General features: G+C 45.4%; 1 protein-coding gene across 5 annotated transcripts in view; it reads left to right on the forward strand.

Moving 5' to 3' along the window:
• Positions 1 to 22,737, forward strand: part of SLC45A4 (solute carrier family 45 member 4) — a 114,347-nt gene that overhangs the window by 14,932 nt on the left and 76,678 nt on the right. For 2 of the 5 annotated variants that reach the window (XM_081874213.1, XM_081874216.1), the window contains one exon: positions 9,936 to 9,996. The gene's annotated coding sequence lies outside the window, so the exon portion shown is untranslated. Of the gene's footprint in view, positions 1 to 9,935; positions 9,997 to 12,013; positions 12,156 to 17,260; positions 17,281 to 22,737 lie in introns of those variants that run through there. The other 3 variants (XM_081874212.1, XM_081874215.1, XM_081874214.1) reach the window with 2 other exon arrangements.

Here is a 22,737-nt window from a genome sequence, read left to right on the forward strand (position 1 = left end):
TACTTGCGCTTTGACATGCTTTCGAACTGCTAGGTTGGCAGGAGCAGGGACCGAGCAACGGGAGCTCACCCCGTGGTGGTGATTCAAACTGCCAACCTTCTGATCGGCAAGTCCTAGGCACTGTGGTTTAACCCACAGTGCCACCCGTGTCCCTTTAATCTAGACAGCAGTATTTGTGAAATGCTTCTGCTGCACTTTGCTAGCTCTTTTTCTTCTCCCCATTGCCCTGTTTTTCTGACTTTGTGTAACTCAATCCCTCCAGAAGAGGCCAGGCAATTTGTAATCTAATTACCACAGGCCCAACTTGAAACTCATCTTCTCTTCCTTTTAGAGCAGTCAGCGACAGCGTATTTCAAATCCACCTGCAAAATAGGATCCACTGTTATTTTTATTTTATTTTATCGGGTAAATGTCCACCTTGTAAATGCCCCCTTTGCTCCTACTTTCTCACTAAGAAATACCACCACAAAAGTTTCAGCTCTTAAGCTGAGATGCAACCCTGTCATGGCCTCCAGTTGAAGACCGATATCCCATACAGTCATACCTCATGTTACGTTTGCTTCATGTTACGTTCTTTCTGGTTACGTCCTGCAGTGACCCGGAAGTACAGTGGTACCTCAGGTTACATATGCTTCAGGTAACATACGCTTCAGGTTACAGACTCCGCTAGCCTAGAAATAGTTCTTCAGGTTATGAACTTTGCTTCAGGAAAAGAACAGAAATCGTGCTCCAGCAGTGCGGCAGCGGCAGGAGGCCCCATTAGCTAAAGCGGTGCTTCAGGTTAAGAACAGTTTCAGGTTAAGAACGGACCTCCAGAACGAATTAAGTACTTAATGTGAGGTACCACTGTACTGGAAAGGGTTACTTCCGGGTTTCGCTGCTCGCACATGCGCAGAAGCGCTAAATTGCGCTTTGCGCATGTGCATGAGTACCAAATCGCGCTGCGCACCTGCGCAGATACAGCACTTCAGGTTGCGCTCTTTTCATGTTGCAAACGGGCCTCTGGAATGGATCCCATTCGCAACCAGAGGTACCACAGTGGTACCTCGGGTTAAGTACTTAATTCGTTCTGGAGGTCCGTTCTTAACCTGAAACTGTTCTTAACCTGAAGCACCACTTTAGCTAATGGGGCCTCCTGCTGCCGCCACACCGCTGGAGCACGATTTTTGTTCTTATCCTGAAGCAAAGTTCTTAACCTGAAGAACTATTTCTGGGTTAGCGGAGCCTGTAACCTGAAGCGTATGTAACCTGAAGTGTATGTAACCCGAGGTACCACTGTATTGCCAATGTAGCTGCTGGACTCCAAGTCCCATCATCCCTTTCCAATGGCCATGTTGGCTGGGACTGATGGGAGCTGGAGTCCAGCAATGGCTATATACAGATAAAGCCCATTTCAAGCACACACACACACACACACACACACCAAGAATCCTGGGATTTGTAGTTTGTTGAGGGTGCTGAGAATTGTCATGGGTAAATTCCCAGGATTCCTTGAGGGAAGCAATTTGCTTTACATATATGGCACATATACCAAATCCTCTTTTAGAGCCATCTATGCCTGCCTCATGGGGGAGTGAGTTCCACATGTGTTGGTTGGATAAGTATTCTCTTTTATTTGTCTTGAAATGTTAAAGAAGCTATGCACTGTGATGAAGCTTCAACTTTTAAAAAAAATGCCTTGAACTCACCCACCTCTCTACATCAGAATTGTTTTGAACCCTTCCACCTCTAGTTTCCAACATCACATTAGCAGGTTCTTTACTAGCTATAAAGCAGCGTGCATTTGGGTGCACAGGCCTACGGCTGAAATCCATGGAGATCCTGTAGGCTTTTTTAAAAAAATAAAATAAATTTTATTAGTATTTTTCACACAACAACAACACGATATATATATATACACACACACACACACACACACACACACACAACACACAAAAATCAGCATTCAAAAACTAAAGAAAGCAACAACAACAAAAAATCCACATCTTACATGTTAATATTATAAACACTAAAACAACGACAACAAGACATTGACTTCCACCAATCCCTTTTTTTAAAAAAATAATATTTATTACCTTTTCCAACAATTTAGACACTACAGAAAAGAAAAACCATACAATACAAAAAAACACTACATTACACTAACAAAACACTAACATTAAACTAACAAAACCAAACAAACACAATTTAAAACACATCAAATACTTTCAATAACTTATCTTTCATTTACTTGTTTCCGCGACCTCCTCACACCTCCCTTTTTGTATTCCACTTCTATTAATTTTTTCAGCAGTTCCTTTCCATCTTCCTCTATTTTTAATCTTATAATTATCTTAACACATTCTAACCTTATTTTTCCTTTAATACTCTATTAATCTATTTATCCTTAATTCCTTATAACACTTCTACTAAAGCCATATAACTTCATTCCAACATTTTCCTAACATTCATTAATTTTACAGTAATTCCGTAAATAATCTTTAAACTTTTTCCAGTCTTCTTCCACCGACTCTTCTCTCTGGTCTCAGATTCTGCCAGTCATTTCCGCCGATTCCATGTAGTCCATCAACTTCATCTGCCATTCTTCCCAGGTGGGGACTTCCACCAATCCCACAGCACCTCCTTTATCTCTCATTGTGTCTTCCTGTTTTCCTGTTTTCTTTATCATCTCTATCCTAACATCTAGATATAAATCTTTCTTTCATATCCTTTAACTTCCTGTAGGCTTAATCCTCTGCTGGACTCTGGCCACTGTATAACTTGTCATGTAGGCATAGCTCTTGCCACACCCACTCTGTTGCAATCCTGCCCCATCTTCTTACCTGTCGATTCTTCAGGTTGTCCCTCTAAAGTAGGGTTGCTGTATTTCAATAAGTGACAATGTTGTTGTTTTTTGTTTTGGCAAAAGTCGTTGAGGTTTTTTTGGGGGGGCCAAATCGCCCCAAAAAGACATGGCTTGCCATACATCTGGATTCTGCCATTTTCCCAATTTCTGCTCGGACACTGCTTCCGACTACAATATTCTGGGTATGTCTGGGAAATTCCAGACGTATTCCGACCCTATTAAAGGCTGAGTCCTTATTAGCGTTCCTGGCCTCAGCCAACTGCCTCTCTGCCTCCTCAGTTGGGTTCTTCCCAACATCACTGCTTGTGATCTATTGGAAGAAATCAGCCAGCCTGGGCGAGCAACAAGCAGTTATCACTCCTGCAACATTGCCATCTCAGAAAGTTGAGAACAGGCCAGGAATAATAGCTGTGGAGTCATTCTCACCTGCCAACACTGACTCCTTGAGATGGATGCAAATTTCCTCCTATTGTATCTTTCGGACCTTATGCCAATACTTTTTTTTAAGGATTGAATATATGCAAAGACAGAAGTGTGTTCTAATATCGACCGAGCACAAAAGCTGACAGTTCTGCATTCCTGGCATTGTCCTTTGCAATGCAGAGTCTCAGAGAAATAAACACATTAAGTATTACAGTAATCTGAAGAACAACAATAGAAAGGGAGGTGGCCGGTACTGCGCAATACCAGCTTACAATGATAAGGGACACTGAAGAGAGACCCGTGCTTGTTTATTGAGGTGTGGATTTTGTCTTAGGATGCTTTCAAAATGCACATTCTCAACCAACAAAGCCATTGACGTAGTTGCGAAATGGTAGGGTAGGGTAGGGAGAGTTAGTGTGTGTTAGCAAGCACAAACCATTATCCTTGCTCAATAAATTAAGGACGTCTGAAGGACTTAAATTGGGACTCAGCTACATTATTAAAGAAAAAGTGTTTTATATACAGTGGTACTTCAAGTTGCAGACAGGATCCGTTCCAGAGGTCTGGACATATCCCGAAGTTTTCGCAACCAGAGGCTGTTTCTGCGCATGTGCGAGCGGCGGTAAAATGCTTCCGCGCATGCACGAGCAGTGAAACACTTCTGGGTTTGCCGCTTTCACAACCCGAAGTTTACGTTACCCAGGGGTAACATAACCTGATGTTCCACTGTGTACGTTATAACACTGTGACACTAGATGACCCTGTGGAGTCCCGTCTTTTGCCAACGTGATTTCCCACTTTGAGATTTACAACACTTTTTTTCCTGAAAAGCTTTTTTTGATGTGTCTAGATCCAGCCTTGGTTTAGCCCCTGTCTCCTCTTCCTGCGGAACACTGGACATTGTCGTTCTGAGATTACACCTCCCCTGTCTCACCTTCTGGGAACAAATACTTCTTTTCCTTTCCACTATCTCCTTCTTGCTCTTGCTTTCCTCCTCCACCCCCTTACCACCAAAGCTTGTCCCAATGTCAGGAATGTACTGGCAGATGTATGTGGGAAGCATTCGCAGTCTGGCGATGAACTCGGCTGCTTTTTCTGAGAGACAAAAAGAATAGCTTGTAAGTAAGCCCAGGGGTCTTTCAAAACTTTGTCCTTCCCAACATGCTTTTACACAGAGGGTGCCTTGCACCAGCTCAGACCATTGGCCCATTTAGCTCCGTATTGTCATGAGTTGGAGGTAGGACTGGATGCCTTGTCAAAATCAAGGTTGTGTACATAACCTTCTGGTGGCTTCCTCTACAGCCATTGGCCCACCCCAAACCTGCTGAGCTTCAGTAATGTTGGAGTCTCCATGTGCCTTCAAACCAGCCCAACTTGTGCTTCTTAATGCATATTTTCCCCAGTCTAGCTAGCTTGAGCGCAAATTGCTGGATGGCCTGTTCTCATTGTAGATTAACCCAGCTGAAAGCCACACTTGGGCTTCCAATCAGATAAAACAAACCATACATATACACCCCAGTTTAGCCACAGTCATGCTTAACTGATGGGTTAATCATTGTCACTTTTGCTCTGACGGCATGTAAGAAACTCTGTGCCAGTTTGCTTATTGGAGAGGGTACAAAGCACAGAATAACACCGCCATCCTTCAGTCACAAGGGTCAAGATCACAGGAACCCATGTGCTTAAAAAGTTCCCCTGTCGAGGAGTTGCCGCAAGATGTTTGGGGCCTCATGATGCTTTGGGGCCAGAAATAAAACAAAATGGAGATGTTTAGGTTTTATGGCGGGGTCAAAGCTCAGAGGTCAAGCACATGAAGATCCCAGATTCTGGGCATCTTAGGGCTGGGGGCTGGCTAAAACACTGGAGATCTGCTTCAAGGGCAATCCTGAGCTAGAAGGACTATTGGGATGCTGCCAGGAAGACGGGGGTATCAGGCAGGCCCCCAGCTGGCTCCAGCCACCCGCCGGCAGCTGGTCTCCCTTGGAACAGCATCAAACAGCGACACGAGCCTCAGATACGTTTAGAGACCCGTGCACGCTCTGTCAGCAGAGTGTGTACATCTTCTCACAGCAGAAGACGCAGACAGAGGGATGTTTAAGCATAATGTAGAGCATAATGTAGGGGCGCAGGTGGCGCTGTGGGTTAAACCACAGAGCCTAGGACTTGCCGATCAGAAGGTCGGCGGTTTGAATCCCCATGACGGGGTGAACTCCCGTTGCTCGGTCCCTGCTCCTGCCAACCTAGCAGTTTGAAAGCACGTCAAAGTGCAAGTAGATAAATAGGTACCAATCCGGCGGGAAGGTAAACGGCGTTTCCGTGCGCTGCTCTGGTTGACCAGAAGCGGCTTAGTTATGCTGGCCACATGATCCGGAAGCTGTATGCCGGCTCCCTCGGCCAGTAAAGCGAGATGAGCGCTGCAACCCCAGAGTCGCTCATGACTAGACCTAATGGTCAGGGGTCCCTTTACCTTACAGCATAATGTACAGCACTTTATTCAGTATAGTTCAGGAACAAAGGAAAACATGTCTGCTTCCCTTCGTGTCCAGCAAAACAGCAGTAACACAAAAGCTATATACAAATGGAAGTTCCTAGCGAGTGCTGGAAGTAAACAGGCACGTGACCCACAAACGTCATGCCTGTACCCTTTTGAAGTGGAACGGAACTATATCCTAACAAGGACAGTGGTTCTGACTTGATATAAGGCAGCTTCATGGGTTTTTAAGGGTCACATTTTCAACATTTTGTGACTGCATATGATGAAAGATGGTGGGCAAGACTTCCACATCATTCTACCAAGCACATGGCATAAGAGCATAAGAAGACACTCAACTGGACCAGGCAAAGGCCCATCCAGTCCGGCATCCTGTTCTCACAGTGGCCCACAGAAGCCTGCAAAGACGTCCTGGGAGCAACAGCACTTGCAAACCCCAACAACTATTTTTGCCTCCAACAGTGGAGGAAAGTTACACAGCCATCACAACCAGGAACCATCAAAACACTTTGCCCTCCATGAATTTGTCTAATCCTCTTGTATAGCCACCCAATGCATTTCATTGGAGTTGGCTAGCAAATTCAGCTGCAAAGGGTTCGAGTGCTTTTATTATTTTCAAAAAATTGAAGCCAAAGCATATTAGACAAGGCTAAGATACAGAATTAGTTCATTAGATAAATTAACAGGAAGGATTCGAAATCTGCGGGATCAGAGATTCTTAGAAGAGTGGAGTAAATATTTGAACTATTTGAAAAGCAGTTGTAATAAACAGATTACGCTAGTAGGACTTCAAGAAGTTCTGTAAGGAGGACTATTTGAAATATTGCAAGAAAGACTACGAAGAGAACTATTCGTTAATAATAATAATAATAATAATAATAATAATAATTTATTATTTGTACCCCGCCCATCTGGCTGGGTTTCCCCAGCCACTCTGGGCAGCTTCCATAAAAACCAGAAATACACTAAAATATCACAGATTAAAAACTTCCCTGAACATGATAATTAATGATAATTAAAAGTAATAGAGAAATTAAGAAATGCAGAACAAGTGCTAAAGAACGGAAAATCTTCAGAAGTTGCTGACAGAAGTCTAAAATATTGTATAAGATAAGAAGTTATGTAATGATTGTTGGAAATGGTATGTTAAAAAAGCTATTTCCTCCTTCCTCTCCATAAAGGCTTATAAGCTAGTAATCTTCCTCATTAACTTAATATTCCACATTTCCTTTCTCGAGAATCTCCCAGATGGCAAGTGTGTTTTGCTAATAATAAACATGCCATAGTTAGCTCTTCACCTCTTTAAACCCTTGTGTTCCTGGACCAGTTTTAGGAAACTTGGAAACCTACGGCAAACACTCACAAGGCACAGTTCAAAATCTCTCTGGCCGTTCCTTGCTTTCTAGCTGCAGAGATGGCCATCTCACTTTTCTCTCCTTCATTTTCAAGGTTAACACTACAGGTCAATGCAAACATTATCGAGCAAGGTGAGACAATGGTCTCACCAACTATAAGGAAACTTTCTATGTTCCAGATACATAACCTGTTATAGACCACTCGATGTCTTCCCCGCTGCCCAGAGTACTTATGTCTCTGGCTGTTTATTAGATATGAAAAAAGCAGCTATCACAAATGTTGATCTGTACTGTGGATCTTGAAAATACGGAAGAGCAGGCCTTGGGAGCTTGCCTTGGTGCCCTATTCCCAAGCCTGACACACAGCTGTTTCCAAATTAGCACAAGACATTTGTGTATCCTTTCTTACGGTGCCTCAAAAGCACACCTTGACACAAGTCCTCTGGGTTTTGCCAGACAATAGCCACCAAAGCACCAGACACTCGATTCATTACTTATTAACCCCTGTGATCAAGAGAATGTGTCCTGGCAAACTATTTACTTTAGGGAGTAGTGGAATTTTCCCTTTTCTTCCTGCTAGGGGTGTGTGGAGTGGATTTGCACTCTAGTCCTTACTTTACTAGGTAAGAACTATAGGAAATAATCAGCTCTCGTGAATCTCCTGTCTTTATTTATTAAGTAAAGCATTTCAAATCCACCTTTCAGGCCACACAAAGGAACTTCCAAGGAATTGTTTATCATGAAATACCTAAATGGTATTTTTCATTAAGTCTTCCAACCAATAAACACGTATTTAACAACACTACAGTGTCACAACTATTATAGGGAGCACATTATCAGAAAATGCATTCTGCTACTGACACAGCGCACCAGAATAAGATTTGAGATGATGGGGTTCTGCCATCTCTGTCTGAAGTTGGCAAACTGGAGGCAAGGGAACCATACATCAGTAAATCTATTTTTGTTTTTCTCACCCCTTGCTTTTCTGAATCGCTTTGCTTTTCATTCCACGCCAACTGCCACATTCTAGAGTATGGGCTACAAATAGATTCTCCAACCTCTTCCAGTTTTGTGAGATTTCCAGATGTGCTGCTACCAGGTGTTTCAGGAACAAGTCTTTTAAGATGTGTGACTTTGTTTACCTGTTCGCTGAAAATTGACATGAAAATGTTTCTTTCATCTCTGTGAATAAAACCAGCTAACTTCTCAACTCTACCTGGATTAAGATGCTTTTAAATAAACACAATTGCTCTGGACGTCTTGTAAAGATTAACCAGGTTTTTTCCTGACCATTAAAATTTGACTCTTTTTATTAGTAGATTCTTCTTATCATCTCTGGGTTGTATCCAATACCAGGCCTACTAAGAGTAGACCAATTGAAGTTAATAGACATGACTTACGCTCATAGTAGTATTAGTAAAGGTAAAGGAACCCCTGACCATTGGGTCCAGTCGTGGCCGACTGGGGTTGCGGCGCTCATCTCGCTTTATTGGCCGAGGGAGCCGGCGTACAGCTTCCGGGTCATGTGGCCAGCATGACTAAGCCACTTCTGGCAAACCAGAGCAGCACACGGAAACACTGTTTACCTTCCCGCCGGAGCGGTACCTGTTTATCTACTTGCACTTTGTGCTTTCGAACTGCTAGGTTGGCAGGAGCAGGGACCGAGCAATGGGAGCTCACCCCGTTGTGGGGATTCGAACTGCCAACCTTCTGATCGGCAAGTCCTAGACACTGTGGTTTAACCCACAGCGCCACCCACGTCCCTTCATAGTAGTATTAGTAGTAGTAATAATCTATTATTTGTGCCCCAGCCACTCTGGGTGGCTTCCAGCATATATAAAAATACAGTATAGTTAATTTCAATGGGTCTACTCTCAGCAGAACTTTCAACCCCCAAATTTTATTATTCTGTTTTTATGTTTGTATTTTGCATACCACTTCAGAGATTTGAAACATTAAGTAGTTTAGAAATGCTTTTAAATAAATAAAATATGATTTGGTAGGATCACCAAGGGCCGAAGAACACTGCCTTGCTGGTTGAATCTTGCAGACTCTATTGGAAGGTAGTGGACCCTTCACTGGAGGTTTTTAAGCAGAGGTTGGATGGTCATGGGCCATGGGTGCATTAGCTGAGATTCCTGTATTCCCGGGGTTGGACTAGATGACCCTCAGAGTCCCTTCCAACTCTACAATTCTATTTGGTGTTTGACAACTGCCCATCCCAATTATATATAAAGAAGATCTGACACAAAATCATTGTGGGTATAGCATGAAATTGCAAATCTGTATACTTCATTGGTTGACTCAGGCTATGACCAGAGAGAAAAAGAGTGTGAGTTTTTCCAAGCTGTGGGTAAATTTTAGCCACAACAAAAACTTAGCGGCATTTTTAACTACTCAGATAATTTGGGTGCCCACCACTTAGCTGAAGATTTTGCCTTGAGGCTGCCCAAACTGGTTAACTCATTTCTTGGGAAAGTCACAAGACTGAAGATAACGAGAGACAACTGATTATTGTGAACTCTGTGGCTTGGAGCTACAGTTTTCGAATTTTCTCCGACAGAAACAGGTGGTTCTGTAAAGCATGCATTCCCATTTTAGACGAACCAAAGTTTACTGTGTTGTCCAAACCCTAAACTATGGTCAGTCTTATCAATGATTACTAAGAACAAGCCAGGTCATAAACTATGGTTTGCAGGTGACTTGTTTTCAGTACTCATAGAACCGAGCAATGTTTGTTGAGCTTCAGACAACACAGCAAGATGCAGTGAATTAAAATAAAATAAAATGAATGTTTCAGCTTCTCAAATCTTCCTTGCAGGCACACTGGAAGAGGGACGTGTGAGCTCAAGGTTTGCGGCAGCGCATTACATCTGAGCAAGGTAAGAGCCTTATCACAACCCACAGGGATTGGTTGTGCACAGTGGATCCCAATTGGTCTGTGGACCACAAGTAGATAAATAACCCACCAAGTGGGCCCATGACACATAACTGGCCACCATCTGGGACATTCCATTTTGGGCGCCATGCTCTCACATGGGCACAGGACTCTTGCAGGAGCACGGCCCAGAAGTTGTATGACCTGACTTTGCAATGGGACATGTTGAAGGGTACAATGACAATGACAATGTTCACATAACAAAACCTACCACAGAGATATCATTTTCAAAAGTAGGGGGTCCACGGCTTGGCTTCTGAAAAACAGTACTAATTAGTCCGCAGTGCTAATTGGGAGCCGCTGCACTAGAATGTACAGCATCCCTCCACTAATCAGTAACTATAGACTTTTCTGTGCTGCGACTTTGTGGAATAACCTTCCTTAAAACTCATTGGAGCCGTAGTTTCCAGAGAATCTGATGGATGGTATGTTTTTCTGATTGCTTCTTGCTATCTTCCAACTAACTTTAATTGGCTCTTTCTCTTTTCTTCTTGGTAGCTTAATTATATTTTATTGTCAATTGCTTGTCACTGTTTTCTGCAGCTGTATTTTTCTTTTCTTTTTTAAAGTCCATTTTCCAGGATTCCCCACTATCGTGTTGTTGACTAAAGGTAAAGGGACCCCTGACCATTAGGTCCAGTCGTGACCGACTCTGGGGTTGCGGCGCTCATCTCACTTTATTGGCCGAGGGAGCCGGCATACAGCTTCCGGGTCATGTGGCAAGCATGACTAAGCCGCTTCTGGCGAACCAGAGCAGCGCATGGAAATGTTGTATACCTTCCTGCAGGAGCGGTACCTATTTATCTACTTGCACTTTGTGCTTTCGAACTACTAGGTTGGCAGGAGCAAGGACCAAGCAACGGGAGCTCACCCCAGCGCGGGGATTCGAACCGCCGACCTTCTGATCGGCAAGTCCTAGGCTCTGTGGTTTAACCTACATTGACTACATTGTACCCAATTCCAGATTCCTTGGGTAGGGCAGGGTCCCTCTCAGCTATGCCTACCTCATGGGGCTGTTGGCATTACTTTGTGTATGCACATCTGAGTTCCTTGGGAGAAGAGTTTGGTTGCCCGTACAGAGAATGAACAAATAAACCTCTGCCATATGAAAGGCACCTGCTAGAATCCATTCTAGGCAGCTCAGTTCCAAGCCAGGCAAGTGCAGACATGTATAGGATTTCTTTTCCACCATCCATCATGTGCAGAAGGGCTTTAGAGAAGGGCGTTTGTTATTTTTAAAGCCAGCTTAACTTTAGGGAAGAATAATCAGCATTCTGAGGCTGCTTGGGAGTTATGCACCACTAGGCTTGTTTTTGAGCGCGCGCGCGCGCACGCACCAGCTGCAAATGATCCGGTGCCTATCTGCACACGCAAAACGTGCAATGCCGGGGATCCTTCCCCGCACCTTTTGCCCAGGACAGAATGCACCCCATGCTAAGTCTCCCCCGGCGCGAGCATGCAGCGCTTGCCTCTGCATCCCCCGGGGAGCCGTCCCTGCCCCAGCAAGGTGCTCTGCGATTCCTGCCACTCGCCCCCGCCATTAACTCTTCCCGTGCTCCCCTCCTTCCCTCTGATCCCTAGCAGGCGCCCTTCCAGCAGCCCCCCCCCCACCTTTTGCCTGGGCTTTGCTAATAGGACGCTGCAGCGTCACTGGGCTCTGCAGGTTCTCCCACCTTCGCGGTGCGCGCGTTCTATTTCCTTGCCAGCGTAGCCAATCGCGGCGCGCTGCGGGGGGGGGGAGCCCTGCCCTCCCCCCTCATTGGCTGGCCGCCTCCCCTCCCCTCCCCTCTTTCTCTCGCCCTTCTTCGCTCCTCAGGCGATTTGCATATTCATGAGGCGGGCGGGCGCGAGGGAGGGGCGGAAGCGGAAGCGTTGCGCGGAGACGGTTTCCGAGGAGCCGAGGGTATAAAGCGCCCGCTTCGGAGCCCGCTGCCGCCTCCGCCGCCGCCGCCGCCGCCCTGACAGAGCCCGACGCCCGGCCGACCCGCCCGCGACCCCGACCCCGGACCGTGACCGGACAGGACCCGGCCCCAGCGGAGCAGCCCGCCCCTGCGAGGGGGAGCAGCCGGGCCCCGGCAGAGCAGCGCGCTCCGGCAGGAGCAGGTACCGGCCGCGGGGGGGGGGGGGAGGGGGGCCGGTCCACACGACCCTTCTGACCCGCGACCCTGACACGCATCGGCACGTCGGAACGGGGCGCCGGGAGGGGTAGGAGGTGTTTGTGTGGGAGGGATTGCGGAGGAGCGTGGTCCACACGGCCCTTCTGACCCGCGACCCTGACACGCACCTGCACGTCGGAACGGGGCGCCGGGAGGGGTAGGAGGTGTTTGTGAGGGAGGGATTGCGGAGGAGCGCGGTCCACAGGGCCCTCCTGACCCGCGACCCTGACACGCACCTGCACGTCGGAACAGGGCTCCGGGAGGGGTAGGAGGTGTTTGTGAGGGAGGGATTGCGGAGGAGCGCGGTCCACACGGCCCTTCTGACCCGCGACCCTGACACGCACCTGCACGCCGGAACGGGGCGCCGGGAGGGGTAGGAGGTGTTCGTGCGGGAGGGAGAGCACAGGCGCGCCATCCATACAGCTCTTTTGACCCGCGACCCTGACACGCGTCGGAACGGGGCGCCGGGAGGGGTAGAAGGTGTTTGTGAGGGAGGGAGAGCACAGGTGCGCCGCCCACACGGCCCTTCTGACCCACAACCCTGACACCCATCTGTGTATAGGGACAGGTGGTTTGGAGTGGGGGCTGGAGTATTTCCCCGAGGCAGGGAGGGCAATGGCACACCATCCACATGACTCTTCTATCCCGCATCCCTGACGCTCACCAGCATGTTGGAGCAGTGCTTCCTTGAGATGCACCATCCACACAACCCTTTTGTCCCACGTCCCTGACCCACACCTGCACATCGGAGTGGTCCAGCTACAGCAGTCTTCTGTGTTGTTTGCCCCCCATAGCAGTCTGGAGGGTGGGCATAAGGTTTTACAGCTTTCCCTGCTGCTGAATGCCCCACCCTGAAACAGGTGGCATTTGGAGGTACAGTGCCTCTCTCCCTGGAGGTTTTACTCAGCTGTTGAAAGTAAAATTGCTGAAGATTACCAGAATATCAGGGGTAGAGTGATTCTGAACTTGTATGTTCTATGCAGGGGTAATGTAAACTCCTGAGAACACATTTATTCAAATATGTGCTTGGCTACATTTTGAAAAAAATAAAGCAATCTTTAGGATTTGTCTTCGATGTGTATTCTAGCCTTGCAAGTTGCCTTGTGTTGATGGGGTTAGTGGTTAAAATGTTTGGTCTGGGAGACCAGGGTTCAAATCCCCACTCAGCTGATGTATCTCACTCCGTAACTTTGGGTCCATCACTACGTTCCCAGCCTTTACCTACCTCACAGGGTTGCTGTGAGGATTAAATTGGGGAAAGGGATGCCACCTTGAGCTCTTTGGAGAAAAGGTAGGATATAAATGCAGTACTAAAATTATGCCCAGTATTTTGTTTTCGATCTTGGTCTGTCTGGTGCTTGTAGGGAACCCACAAGCAGCCAGCAGCAAAAAAATTGTGCTTTTGGAATATGAAAACCATACAAGTAGGTCCTGGAATTTGGTGTGAAGACACATGAGGCCACCACCTTGGTTGAAGCTAACCAGGTTTGGGTTTAGTCCATGGGTAGGCAAACTAAGGCCCGGGGGCCAGATCCGGCCCAATTGCCTTCTAAATCTGGCCCGCGGATGGTCCGGGAATCATCATGTTTTTACATGAGTAGAACGTGTGCTTTTATTTAAAATGCAACTCTGGGTTATTTATGGGGCCTGCCTGGTGTTTTTACATGAGCAGAATGTGTGCTTTTATTTCAAATGCATCTCTGGGTTAATTGTGGGGCCTGCCTGGTGTTTTTACATGAGTAGAATGTGTCCTTTTATTTATTTAAAATGCACCTCTAGGTTCTTTGTGGGGCATAAGAATTTGTTCTTTTTTTTTCTCCCCAAAATATAGTCCGGTCCCCCACAAGGTCCAAGGGACAGTGGACCGGCCCCCTGCTGAAAAAGTTTGCTGACCGCTGGTTAGTCACTGGATGGGAGACATCCTAAGAACCACATTTATGTCACCTTGGGGGGGGGGGCGAGTGGCATGTAAACATAAGGAATAAAAAGAATGAGTAAGAAGAATTTTTTGGTGTCTTTTTTGGTGCCTTAACGTGGCTGACAACTCCATAGCCCCGTGTACATTTACCAGTCATTCCCTGCCACAAACCAGTTAATCTAAAGGCTGCCTGATTTGTGGTTTTCTAAAATATATATCTGTCGGACCAGCGGAGCAATTCAGGGAACCAAGCCCACATCAGGGTGGGCTTAGGGATCAGAACTCCTTGAGAAAGAGAGTGGTGGAGGAAGGGACCCAAAAGGAAACATGCAAAGGAGTGTCTTAGGGGATTTGCCTTGAAAGAAGATTTCATGGCTGGGGAGGGGGCATTCTTATGGAAACGTGTGTGTATTTGAGTAGGGGGTGTGTATTTGAGTAGGGGGTCCTTTCCAGGTCTGCAGTTCTTTGAACAGCAGATTCAAGAGAGGGACCCTGGCAAATGGGGTTCAGAAGAAGAAAGGCTGGAGTGTTGTTGGAGAGGAGGATAAGGCAGAAAGGGGGCAGGTGAGTTTGAGAGGCAGGGTTTTAGGACAAGGGAGAGAATTGGGTTTGGTGGGGGATGCAAGAAGACAGCCTGTGGAAAAGAGGGAAGACACATTTTTTGAACTATTCTTGAGATGTTCTTCAAGGGAGTTCAAAAAGGTGAGCAGAATCCCAGCGGGCGAGTGAGAAATAACTGCAGAAGCATATAGTTTGTTGCGTGTCCAAGTGTGTTGGTTGATGGGAGGAGATAACTGGGGGTGGGTGGAGATCATAAGGCTGTCTGATAAGGTAAGAGAAGAGGAGAAGAGATCACATGTTGGGATCTGTGTGTGGTGCATGCAAGGGGTGAGAAAGCCGACCCTGGAAAAACCAGGTGCTGAAGGGGCTGTAAGAGAACTTGAGAGAGAGAGGAGAGATTCTTATCTCTGCAAGGTCAGGTTGAGGAGGCAGGATGAGTTAAGTGTGAGCAAAGGTCTTGGGGTTTGAGGCAAGGAGTTTCTTTCTAAAGCAGGATGTGCAACAGGGAGAAAAGGGAAGAAGCGAGAAGTAAATAAATGTGTCGATCCTGGAAAGGAGAGTGAAATGAGGGAGGAACTTTGCTCCTTGTAGTGCTTGAGTCAGTAACTGTCAGAACAAACTTCGAGGGCAGAATACAGGGTGGGAAAGAATCACAGGGAAGGTTGCAGTGACATTTGGCAAAGGGGGAAGGGTTTGGGGTGCAAGAACAAGAGGGGTGCAAAAGCCAGAGAAGTGGAAGGGGAGAAAAGTGTTGCAGGTAAAGAACTGCTGGTGTGTGGAGTGCCCTGTAGGTGACCAAACAGGGTGATTATAGGAGGAGGTAGCAAAGCATGAGAGAGGCATCTGTGTCCAGGGCGGCTGTTTACCAGCTCCACCTGGTACGCAGGCTGAGACCCTACCTGCCCGCAGACTGTCTCATCAGAGTGATGCATGCTCTGGTTATCTCTCGCTTGGACTACTGCAATGCGCTCTACGTGGGGCTACCTTTGAAGGTGACCCGGAAACTGCAATTAATCCAGAATGTGGCAGCTAGACTGCTTACTGGGAGTGGCCACCAGGACCACATTGCATTGGCTCCCAGTATGTTTCCGATCACAATTCAAAGTGTTGGTGCTGACCTTTAAAGCCCTAAACGGCCTCGGTCCTGTATACCTGAAGGAGCGTCTCCACCCCCATCATTCTACCTGGACACTGAGGTCCAGCGCCGAGGGCCTTCTGGCGGTTCCCTCCCTGCGAGAAGTGAGGTTACAGGGAACCACACAGAGGGCCTTCTCGGTAGTGGCACCCACCCTGTGGAACACCCTCCCTTCAGATGTGAAGGAAATAAGCAGCTATCCTATCTTTAAAAGACATCTGAAGGCAGCCCTGTTTGGGGAAGTTTTTAATATTTAATGCTGTATTGTTTTTAACACTCGATTGGGAGCCACCCAGAGTGGCTGGGGAAACTCAGCCGGATGGGCGGGGTACAAATAATAAATTATTATTATTATATCTACTGGGGGAGTCTTGGAGGGCAGCTTTTGGTATGCGTTAGCTTTATATGGAGACGTGGCTTGTGGGTCATTAAATCATAGAATTGCAGAGTTGGAAGGGACCACGAGGGTCATCTAGTCTAACCCCCTGCAATGCAAGAATCCTTTGCCCGACGTGGGGCTCAAACCCACAACCCTGAGATTAAGTGTCTCATTATTTACCAACTGAGCTGTTCCAGATGTAGCCTAGCGGGTCAGCCCCATCGTATCTGTTGCACCCAGAATGTGTATTGGGTTTTCCCTTTCAGTGTTGGGGACCTTCCCTGTGTGACAAAATTTTGTTGGGGTTGGGCAGGTCTGGTAGGAGGGAGCAGAAGCTTAAACTGGGTGTCATCTATAAACCTAGCAATCAATCCTGTTTTGTGTCACTTTGCCTGTAATGCAAATGGTCAATTCATTTTGCTGATCAGATAAAGTGCTTCAGTTTGCATATTTGTGGTTTGAACCCAACGGGGGTGAAATTCTTTGCCCCCGTATTATAAATATGCAGCAGTAGCCTGTGTAAAGTTAATGTTACAGATGCAAACACAGTTAACTGCATAGGATTTCTGAAAACAGACATTCCAGACCTAAAAATACAAAAGTAATTTTTGTGTGTGTGTGTGTGTGTGTGTGTCAAAGATCTCTCAGATATTGTTTGGAATGTTGTACCCGAAGCCACATGAAATGTATTGAGTTATTTAGGCATGGCTGAAGTGTATTTAAAGAGAAATTTCTTCTCGGTGTTGAGGGGGAAAAGGCATCGTTGACCTTGAGGCTGCTCCTGGAAAAATGCAATTTGTTTTCTTGATAACTATCTCCACAGTCCATAACGCTTTAACTGCATGTTATCCTTACATCAGATCCTTCACCCGTTATTTTCGTTGGTGTTGTCAGTGATTCCAGCTTTAGAGGAACTAAAAGGAGCGAATCTGGTGGTGCACGTGGATTGAGAGGCCGATTAGCTAGCTTGCCTGTTAAGAGGAGGAAGAGGAGGATCTGCAAAGAAGCTCAGCAGCAATGCTTGGCTCTTGTGCGTACTGTGTTGACTGATACCCAAACTGAGGGTTTGGTCTACAAAGGTATGTGGATGCCCACTTGCAAACTGCCCGTTACCTAGAGTTGTAGCGCTAATGCTATTAATTTAACTTCTGAAAATGTATACACTTAAAATGGCTTGCACGGCACTCTGCTCTGGCATAATTATCTGTCTGATGATGATCTGTATCGCATTGCACTGCCTGGCTTAAGCACTGCTGGTAACATTTGCTGAAAATCAGCCGCATCTTCTGCTGCTTGCTTTCGGCGCAAGTGGGCGGATATTGGCTTGGCTTTGAAACAGAAGGGTGAGTGTATCTCTAAACAGTCTGATAACTGGGAGGCGGGGGAGATTCGTAAGCTGTCATACTTGCTTCACAGCATTCGGTTAGTGTGTTTATATGTGCACTCTGCTCTGCCGGGTACATATTATTCTGCCCACAATTACTTCATAGAGCAAGATAGCCTTGCTGGCCAGAACTGTAGCAGAATCGCCAGCCTTTGGTCTAAGAGTCCGTGCTTTTTCGAGTGAGGCTGCACAATTGGGGCACTATGGCTTTAAATGAATAGCTCATTTGTAATGAACACTTCAGAGCCAATCTTCCTTAAGGAACGGGCTCGGAATTCCAAAGGGAAAATTGTACAGTTTATGGGTTTCTGAGCAATCTTGTTCTTTACAACAAAGAGTGAAGTATCTCGAGCTTCATTTATGTTATTCAGGGCTACTTTTTACTGGGGCCGCTGCCAAAAAGATGACAAACGCTGATGCCGAAATGCAGGCACTTAAAGGTAGCAGCAGCAGCTGTTGTCTTGGAAATAAACATTAGGCTGGGGCTTTCAGGAGCACAGTTTTCATTTAGTGGGCATTGGGTGTTTTTCTCAAGCAGTCGTTCCAGGGACATGGCTTGAGAGAGGCTCTGGCAGCCGGAGAAAAGACTGATAAGTCAGGCAGGGATGCAAATACATAGATGCTTTGGTTTACACGTTCAGAAAAATGAGACAGAATTCTGAGATGATAGAATACATGGTACGATTTGAGATTGCCAGGGATGAGGGATCGGTTTTGAATGCTGCAGCACATTAACAAAATATAAAAATCAGGGAGCAACTGGGGATAATTTCTCTGTTATCTGCATGCTAGTTTTCTACTTAAGGGAGCTTTTATGTGCAATATTGCTTAAAAATGGGGTTTGCATGCACACCCCCGCACTTGCATCCTGAAGTGGTACATTCCAACTCACAAATTTACCATCTCATTCTGCTGCAAGTGTTGGCCGGGTCTGACACTGTCAGGTCACTGGTCTCTCTAGCCCCCTTTTAACAGCTGGCTGTCGGCATGTCTCTTCAATCTTGGGCCGGGGTCTTTCCCCCCACTTTGCTACCTGAGATTCTTTCACTGGAGATGTCAGTGACTGAATCTGAAATCTTATGCAATGCAGGGCGTTAGTTCTGCCGCGACGGGCACACTCCAAATATTGCATTTGCACTCGACATTTCTTTCAGAGAGTTCATCTGGCATTGTAGCTTAATATAATATTGCCCCAGCTGTACAACTCCCTTCTTGCAAACTCAGGGGAAGGTTACATCATAGTTTTTCAGCTGTTGCTTGCACAGTGAAGGAGCCTGAAACCAGGCATAAACCTAGCTTATATAGACTGCTGTTGTTGTGCATGCTTCACAATTCAGACTACTTATTCAAGCAGAAGAGGCAGCAGGAACGAATAATCCTGTGTTTCTGCAAGTGTTTTTACTTGGCTTTGTTCACCACGTGGCTCTTTCACCGTGTTGTTCGCTTTCTGATTTGAGTGCATTGTGCTTGGATTTATTCATACGTCAGGCTTCAAGAAGATTGTGGAGGTTTAGCACTTTTTTCTGTTTTTAGCTGATTTATTACGGAGCCTCCATTTTTATATAATTTCAGAGGGTACCTTACCGCAGCTTGGCCCTTTACAGGGTAGTTCAGGGACTGTTCTTTAAAAATGCAGATTTCACCAACTCTCTGAGACAAATGGTTCTACGGGTGAATTACTTTCTCTCCCTGCCTAATTAGCTTTGGCTTTAGAACATAAAATGATGCAAAGCCAGAGTGGTGAGTATTCATAGTTTGAACCATCCCGTGTGAAGGGAGCAAGGTGAGGAGTTTATAGCAGCTTCTAGAGTTCATGTTCACTTTCCAAGGATTTGGGGCTATGATTACCAGCGAAGAGTACTTAAAGATCTCTTTATGGAGACTACTTTAACGTAAGCTCTGCGAGGAATTTTGCAAATGCCAGGATAAAAGCTTAAGTTGTTAAAGCCCAATGTAGTTGGAGAAGCTGGCACTATTTATAGCTCATATGTGCTCGGCCTCCCTTTTAAATTAAGCAGTTCCCCTTTTGCATATTAAGATACTCAGATGCTTAGCCAAGCTCACTTTCGTGGCCCTTTTTTATCAGACCTGTCTTGCAGAGTAATCCTTCTTGACTTCTTACACCCTGCATTCCATCCACTTGGCTGGCTGAAGGACTGAAGTTCACCCCAAGGTCTGGGGCCATTGCCAAGGTCTTGGAAAAAAGATGTTTGTTTATCCTAGGAGAAGATGTCATTGGCTTGGCAGCTCACAGGCATCGCCCTGCCAAGCTTGATTGTGGACTTTGATTGACTGCATAACATGGCCTTTTTTGTGCTTTTACTGGCCCCGTGCTTGGCTTTTAAACTTGCAGATGGAAACAGGGAAAAAAGCATCTCATGTAGCTAATCTTCATTTGCCATAAACGTAGCTAGCTTCTGATGTGTGGCATTGTGTGAACGATCTACTAGATGGTGATCACATTGGTGTATTTGACCAGTCTTGTTTCTGCTACTCGGCATAACTGCAACTCTAATGCAAGACTTTGAATCATGTGTCCATGCTCGACACTACCAGTTGTCAGCATGGGGAAGAGCCATAGCTTATGCTCTGCATGCAAAAGGTCCCAAGTTCACTCCCTGGTGCCTCCTTGTAGGGCTGGACTCCTGCCTGAACTGCTGGGCTGAACTCCTGCCTGGACTCCTGGAGGGCTGCTGCCAGTCCATGTTGACAATATCAATCTATATGGACCAATGATCTGACTTGGTGTAATGCAGCGTTTTTGTTTTGTTTCTCCTACGATGTGCTCTCTGCATACCCACTGGGTGTGATCCTGTATTGCACCAGCAGGTGTCTGCTTCTGCAAAGGGACTTCTTCAAAACCTACACCCCCTCTGGCCTCCTAGTTCTGCTCCAAAGTCTAGCAGAACTTTTGGAGCATGGGGACTGGAGGAGGAAGAAGAGGAACCGAAAGCCCCATTGCATAGGCGCGTTTCCGTTTCACAAGCAAATAGACAGAGCCGGCTATTACCTATTATTTTTATTTCTCACTTGGGCTGGATCTACACTGATGAAAAAAGTTATATAGCTCTCAATGCAATTTCCCATTGCTGATGGGTCACTACTCTGCAGCGCCCTCTGGTGTCACATTTTTATAAGGTATTTTTGATGTTATAGCCAACCAGTGTAGACCTGCCCTTCATCAACCATTGTTCCCTCCTGTATTTCAGGTTTAATGTCTCTCCTCCATCTGCTTCATGTAGGCTTTCATATCCTGGCTCAACAATCCAGGTTCCTTGTCTAAGGTGCCACAATACTTGTATTTGCTGCCGTGGCTACAGTTCTTTAAAGTACAGTGAGTTAAGTTATACTGAAACTAGCTTTTAACTTTGACAGCTCACAAAACACTAATTTTGCATGCAAGTATGGTTAGAATCTCTGACATGCTGTAATCAAGCCTTGATCTTGGACAAGTGTTATTTATATGGTGCATATATCAAATACCTGGTTTTAACCAACACTTTCTGTTTAGATATGCTATATCAGACACACACTAAAAAGCTAACATTTGAAGAAGCCCTTGGTAGTGCAATGTTCAATAATTTTAAAATACATTTTAATGACTTTAAAAAGAATTCAATGTGTGTATGTATCTCTTTTTGTTGCTATTTAAAAAAAACAAAAAACCCGAATGTGGTATTTCACTATAACAATTGTAAACAGTTAACAATTACAATTTTTAATCTACGGTATTTTATATGAATGCGTTCCAAATTTCATTATACTTGTCCATGCAAAGTTGTCTCTATAAGCAATCCACTAGTAAGGTCTTCAACACATTGAATAAACAGAGTTGTATATTTATCTTTCCAATGCAGCAATACCAGTCTTTTGGCCAGATTAAGGGTACAGAGAATCCATTGTCCATTTCTCAAATTCCATGTAGTAGGTGTATGGTTCAAAAGAATATTGGCCTATGAAAAATTTAGCCTTTTTCACACAGTTATACTTACATTAATCCACTATTTTCTCCCAAAACTTAGTAAGTGTAAGGCATTGTTAGAAACATGTGTTTTAAAGAAGCATTATGCTTATTACATTTCCAGAAAAATGCTGTTTTAGACAGTTCTTTTCTATGTAAACATAGTGTCCAATAAATTCTAAATATTATTTTCTGTTGTATAACTCAGGTCCACTGACAGCCTTGCTGTCCAGGCAACATAGGAACCTCCAATTCTTTATTCCATTCATTTCTTAACATCTGCAACTCAAATTGATTTATTGATAACAATTATAAACAAAAGGTAATCACTTTTCTTTTCTTTTTTTAGTTTTAAAGTATTTAGCCACTTGTTCTAGTATCTCAAGCATCTCAGAAACTGAAAATGCTGCTGGTCCAAACAAAGTTAATAGAATGTTGTAGCTGCAGATACTGCCATTGGGTTACATCCAATAGCTGATATTTATCTCTTAATGCCACGTATGTTAAAAATTCATCTTTCGATTTAACAATAATTTCATGTATGTCTACATATATGAATTGGGAAATATTCCAAATTTCTTAGGTGCATGTTAAGCACCTCCTAGCCACCCGCAATTTCCTGTGGTTTGACAGCACTTGCTCTTGTTCTGGGTCCAAATTCAGGCAAATCAGTGGACAAAAGGGGTCACAGGGAGGCTACATTGATCTGTGTTGTCTTTTGAAGTGCGCAAGGGAAGACTCAAAGGGAAGCAAATGCGTAGAAAAAGTTTAGAGTTCTTCTCTTGCATGCATGTTCGTTTTGAATGCATAGGGCATCCATGAGAACTGCCGTCAAAGCATTTCATCCTTTGCCTGCAGTCCCTCCCAGCAGAAGCCCTGCATAAATCTGATGTCGATCGCTTGGCCGTTCCCTGAAAGCTGCTTCCATTAACATTATGATGTCATGGAACTTTAGAATCCTAATGTTTTCTGTTACGGAGTCATCAGAAGCTAAAAGCATCCCTGCTCGAACTTCAGGCAGGCCATCGTTGGTAGGGCTCTTTGGGATGGGGATGGTAATTGTTGTGGCAAACACAGTTCCAATCTGCTAGTTCGTCAACCTGACTCTTGGTTGCACTATAGAGATGGGCTGTTGTGGACTGCGTGTTGGAAGGAAGCAGATCTTTCCTGCCACAATAAGCTAACCTGCTG

The sequence above is a fragment of the Podarcis erhardii genome, assembly GCF_964252035.2.
Source record: "Podarcis erhardii genome assembly, chromosome: 8".
In the NCBI taxonomy this organism is placed as follows: Eukaryota; Metazoa; Chordata; class Lepidosauria; order Squamata; family Lacertidae; genus Podarcis; species Podarcis erhardii.